The sequence below is a fragment of the Ovis aries genome, chromosome 1, assembly GCF_016772045.2.
Source record: "Ovis aries strain OAR_USU_Benz2616 breed Rambouillet chromosome 1, ARS-UI_Ramb_v3.0, whole genome shotgun sequence".
Classification (NCBI taxonomy): Eukaryota; Metazoa; Chordata; class Mammalia; order Artiodactyla; family Bovidae; genus Ovis; species Ovis aries.
In genome coordinates this window covers 152411412-152417200 of record NC_056054.1, presented here as the reverse complement: position 1 = coordinate 152417200, position 5789 = coordinate 152411412, and the positions used below count along the sequence as shown (strand labels likewise).

General features: G+C 34.0%; 1 non-coding gene across 1 annotated transcript; it reads right to left on the bottom strand.

The window, feature by feature from the left end:
* Positions 1-1365: 1365 nt before the first annotated feature.
* LOC114111171 (U6 spliceosomal RNA) lies at positions 1366-1468 on the bottom strand. Its single transcript, XR_003587270.1, has one exon. It is a non-coding gene; the product is annotated as a U6 spliceosomal RNA (small nuclear RNA).
* Between the last annotated feature and the right edge of the window lie 4321 nt (positions 1469-5789).

The following is a 5789-nucleotide window of genomic DNA, read 5'->3' as shown; positions in this document are numbered from 1 at the left end:
TGAGTAAGCTATTTTCATTTGAATGACACTTTATCTAGTACAAGATAATTAACCCTGCATCTTTATTGTTTCCACTTCCCTGGTATGTCTTTGGCAATCTCTTTACTCTTAAACTTCTCTTTATCACTTTGCGTGTCTCTTGTATAAAGCAGACAGTTCATTTCAGTTCAGTTGTTCAGTCATGTCTGACTCTTTGCCACCCCATGGATTGCAGCATGTCAGGCTTCCCTGTCCATCACCAACTCCCAGAGCTTGCTCAAACTCATGTCAATTGATTCGGTGATGCATCCAACCATCTCATCTTGTGATTCCCTTCTGTTCTTGCATTCAATCTTCCCCAGCATCAGGGTCTTTTCCAAAGAGTCAGCTCTTTGGATCAGGTAGCCAAAATATCAGAGCTTCAGCTTTAGTATCAGTCCTTCTAATGAATTTTCAGGACTGATTTCCTTTAAGATGGACTAGTTGGATCTCCTTGCAGTCCAAGGGACTCTCAAAAGTCTTCTCCAACACAACAGTTCAAAAGCATCAGACAGTTGCATGTTTTGTTTTATTTTGTTTTGTTTTTCTCAACCAATTGAAATTTTTTTTCTTAAAATGAGTGATTTGTACATTTACTATGTCTGCAATGTGTAGTCTCAATTTTGTCAAAAATTTTATTTTTTTGATTGAAGTATAGTTGATTTACAATGCTGTGTTAGCTTCAGGTATACAGCAAAGTGATTCAGATATGTGTATGTATGTATTATGTAGTACATATATATTGTTTTTCAGATTTTTTTATATTATAGATTATTGCAAGATATTGAATATGGTTCCCAATGCTAGTCAATAGGTCCTATTATATATTTAAAGTATTGTAGTTTGTATCATCTGCTAATTCACAACTCCTAATTTATCCTTCCTGTACCTTCTGCTTTGGTAACCATAAGTTTGTTTTCTAAAGAAAGTTCTTAAAAAATATTTTTAAATTAATTGTTTCATGCTTTTAAAAATCTTTTTCAAGAGCTTAAATTTATTCATTTATTTCCTTTTTGTGTATCTTCTCTTTCAGGAATTTTCTGACACATTTACAATGTTATCCCATTTTCATTGCCATCATTATTTTTCTGCCTTCCCTTTTCTTTAATGACCCTTACTAAATAATATTCTTATTAGTAAACCCCTGAGCACTTTGTAAGTTAGTCTTCATTACTGAGAAAACATTGTGATATTTCTCATTTATTTTATTTTAATAAAATCTCTTTTAGTTTTATATTTTTGTCTATCTGTTTAAATTTTAGAACATATGGCAAACTTTAAAATAAATATATTTGCAGTATGATTGTTTTCAGCATTGCAATGCTTTCTGCCATACAACAACGTGAAAAAAACATGGAACACTTCATGAATTTGTGTGTCATCCTCATACAGAGACCATGCTAATCTTTTCTTTATAGCTCCAATTTTAATATATGTGCTATAAGTGAAAGTGAAGTCACTCAGTCGTGTCTGACTCTTTGCGACCCATGGACTGTAGCCCACCAAGCTCCTCTGTCCATGAGATTCTCCAGGCAAGAATACTGGAGTGGGTTGCCATTTCCTTCTCCAATATATGTGCTATATAGGAATACAAATAAGGATGTGTATTTTATTTTGAAATATAGTATTATGTTTTTCTTTCAATTCATCATTTGGAAGGGGAAATATCATCAGCTCATGTGTTTTCATTTTTATTCTCTGTTTTCTCATAATAGCACTGTATAAAATTATCTATGTGTGTTTGTGTGTGTGTGTGTGTATGTGTGTGTATGTCATTATAGCAGTTGACCACGTTCTCAGTTGAATGGCACTTTGTTCTTTGAGTGACAAATTATAACCTCTTCAATGCCTCAGTGTATATGTGTGTTTTTGGTTTTGTTTGTTTTTTGTAGCAGCAAAGGTTTTGTGTCCTCTGACTCTTTTGATTCCTGTTTCTTACAAAGGAAATATCTTTCTTTTTTTTTTTTCCTTTTTGCTACACAATTTCTAAAGGTAGTTTCACACTTCCTGGTTAAAGTCTACTCTTACAGAAGTAATGGCTTTAGAAGTTGCAACCTTGAATTGTGCTTGGCTTTAATATGCTTTCTATGATTAACATATCTACTATAATGCTTTTTGTTATAGGCTTTCTCTTTGGGGAAATGGCTTTAAAGTAATTTTTCAAATGGCTTTAAAGCAATATTTCCAATTTTTTCTACTGTCTTCCCTCTGCTCTCTTCTGTGCATTTTCCCCAAAAACTATTCTTATTTGACACTTACTACAAAGGCTTCTCATAGAAATATAATAGAGAAATCAGTAATATTTGACTTTTTTATAGAGTTCAATGTATTTTAATTTTATTTACTTAACAATAATTTGAAGTGTTGTCATTTTCTGTGTTCAGGTTATGATGAGGAAATGTTTTTGTGTGATTTCATTTTTTTCTTAGTTTTCCTTATTTAGAAGGTAGACGGGTACAAATGGTTTTAGTCAACCATCCTTTTCCTCAGCTATGTGGAAGATCTTGGAACTGCTTTTTTATTCTCTAATCTTTCTCTTGGTCATGGTGCTTGAAATTATCCATGACTCCTGTTTTAACCTGAGCAATCATCTATGACATTATTTTATATAGATTTATTATTCTAATCATGTTATTTCATTTTAAATTATTTTGTATAATGGTATTTTATAGTGAATTACAAGACATTTTCTATCATGTGAATTGAATCGCCAGTCTATGTCTGACGCAGGATGCAGCATGCTTGGGGCTGGTGCATGGGGATGACCCAGAAAGATGTTATGGGGAGGGAGGTGGGAGGGGGGTTCATGTTTGGGAATGCATGTAAGAATTAAAAATTTTAAAATTTAAAAAATAAAAAATAAATAAAAATGTAAAAAAAAAAAAGAAAAAAAAAAACAAAACCAAGACATTTTCATGAAAACCAGTAGTTCAAATATACAAATAAAAGTCTTTGAAGAAGTAAAATATATCTGAATGAACATGGTTTTTGATATGTTATTAATATATGTGTTCTACTAAAGAAGTAAAATATAAGTACATATTTGACTATTCTATATCTGAACATTTAAATAATCATTAGCTAAAGATGTCTTTCAGTGTATATTCACCTTAGTAAAATGGAATATTGTCTTCTCTTCAGGCTTTCAGAGTATTTACTATGTATTACATGTATGTTCTCATGTATAGCTAAACAGAATTGACATGGTACATAAGTTGTGATCTTATTGAATAATCATTGCTTTATAAAGGTCTTGTAAAAAAAAGTACAAAATGATAAAAAGAGACTATTACAGTTTTTTTCTAGTATATTTTTGCTTTGTTATCAATGACTGTGTTTGAATACATGATTTTTTTTTAAGGAAGAGGGAATTTATGCAAGAAAAAGCCAATCTATTCCAGTGGTTGAGAATTTCAGAAATATGTCATTGGATGAATAATTCTTGAGTGAGTTGGGATAGTAGCTTAGTAGTTTAGTGCCAAGTATTTAAAATAAACACTTGGAAAGAGAATGGATAAATACAGATAGAAGAGAGAGGACAAAATATTGAAAGGAGTTATAGCCCTGGTTTTAGAAGTGAAGGACATGAGCAAGAATCACAGCTGGTAGCTACACAGCTCTGTCTGTATACCCACAGGACTGTCATGTTGAAAATTAGATTAGGTATGCACTCGAGTAAAGGTTGTAACAAGATTAAAATAGGTGAAGACCTAAAAGAAAACCACTTTCTAATTAAACACACACACACACTTCAAAGTACGATAGATTCAAAAACAAGCCTACAGTATTTTGAAGCTCCCTCTGAAGTGTTAGAGTCTGTCTCTCAATTCTTTGAAACGATGCTGGCCTTGTGATTTGCATTGACTGGAGTATATTGTAGAGATTATGTTGGGTAAGTTCCAGGGCTTAGGTCTACCGAGGCCTTATGGCTTCCACATCTGACTTCCATGGGATATTGTTCTAAAACTGACATGGAAAGGAGCTAGTCTGAATTACTGTGGATTCAGAAATCACTGGTGATGTGAAATGGAACCAAGAAGGAAGCCACAACTACATTCACTGTCTCTGTACAGTTTATGAGTGGGACCATCTCAGATATTCTTGACCAGCTCTTCCTCTTGCTGACTGTAGCCACATAAATGAGTCTCAGTATGTTCAATAGCAGATCCAGCAGCCAGACAACCCACAAGCTTTTGAGGAATACTCCACCATTCTTTTAAGAACCACTTTTGGGGTAATCGATATGTCAGCAATAGTTATTCATGCACAAAATCTGAGATATTCACAGACAAAATGAAGCACTAAAATTCAAGTAATATTCTCGAGATAGTCTTAAATTAGATACTTGCTTAGAGAATTAAATTATCTTAAATTACATACTTGGGACTTCCCTGGTGGCTCAGATGGTAAAGAGTTTGCCTACAATGCAGGAGACTGGAGTTCAATTCCAGGGTCGGGAAGATCCTCTGGAGAAGGAAATGACAACCCACTCCAATACTCTTACCTGGAAAATCCCATGGACAGAGCAGCCTGGTAGTCTACAGTCCATGGGGTTGCAAAGAATCAGACACGACTGAGCAACTTCACTTTCTATAGTTGGATTAAATTATTTTTTAAGATCATTTCCAAATCTGTGATTCTGTCATATTGGGAAGAATAGCTTCAAATCATACGGATTACTTTATCTAAGTGTTAGTATCAGCTGAAATTGAAAACACCAAGATTTTGCCACCAGATAATTTTTTTTGTTGTTGCTCTCAAACACCTCATTTATCAGAAGGAAGTCCACCTTAGTGATCTGAATAGGGATCAGTATGGAGAGTGCCAATCTGTGAAGTAATCAAAAATGTGTGTTACTCATGTCAGACTTTTCTGCTAATACTATTTCTTTAAGGAAAATTGTCTTTCTGACATACTACACCCTAAAATGCATTATCTCTTGATTTCCAGTTTAAGTTTCTTTAAGGTGAGCATAAGTCTTCATGATTCTTGATACTTATAAAGCACATGTAGTGGAAAATAAATCTGAATTTTATTTACCTTCCCAAACTCTCAGGCTTTTCCCTCCACATTGAATATGTCAGAAAATTATCCAGCTTCGCAACTTTATAGATCATTTCTAAAAACTCAACTAAGTTTGCTAAGAATCAAAGTTCTCTTTCTTTTCACAGTTATATTTAATGGTTATATATTTCATGAAATTCTTATTTGAACTAAGTATGATGAATGATCACTCATCTAGAGCCAGACATCCTGGAATGTGAAGTCAAGAGGGCGTTAGAAAGCATCACTATGAACAAAGCTAGTGGATGTGATGGAATTCCAGTTGAGCTATTTCACATCCTGAAAGATGATGCTGTGAAAGTGCTGCACTCAATATGCCAGCAAATCGGAAAACTCAGCAGTAGCCATAGGACTGGAAAAAGTCAGTTTTCATTCCAATCCCAAAGGAAGGCAATGCCAGAAAATGCTCAAACTACTGCATAATTGCACTCATCTTGCATGCTAGTAAAGTAATGCTCAAAATTCTCCAAGCCAGGCTTCAGCAATACGTGAACTGTGAACTTCCTGATATTCCTGGTTTTAGAAAAGGCAAGGAACCAGAGATCAAATTGCCAACATCTGCTGGATCATGGAAAAGCAAGAGAGTTCCAGAAAAACATCTATTTCTGCTTTATTGACTATGCCAAAGCCTTTAACTCTATGGATCACAATAAACTGTGGAAAATTCTGAAAGAGGGGAATGCCAAACCTCCTGACCTTTCCCTTGA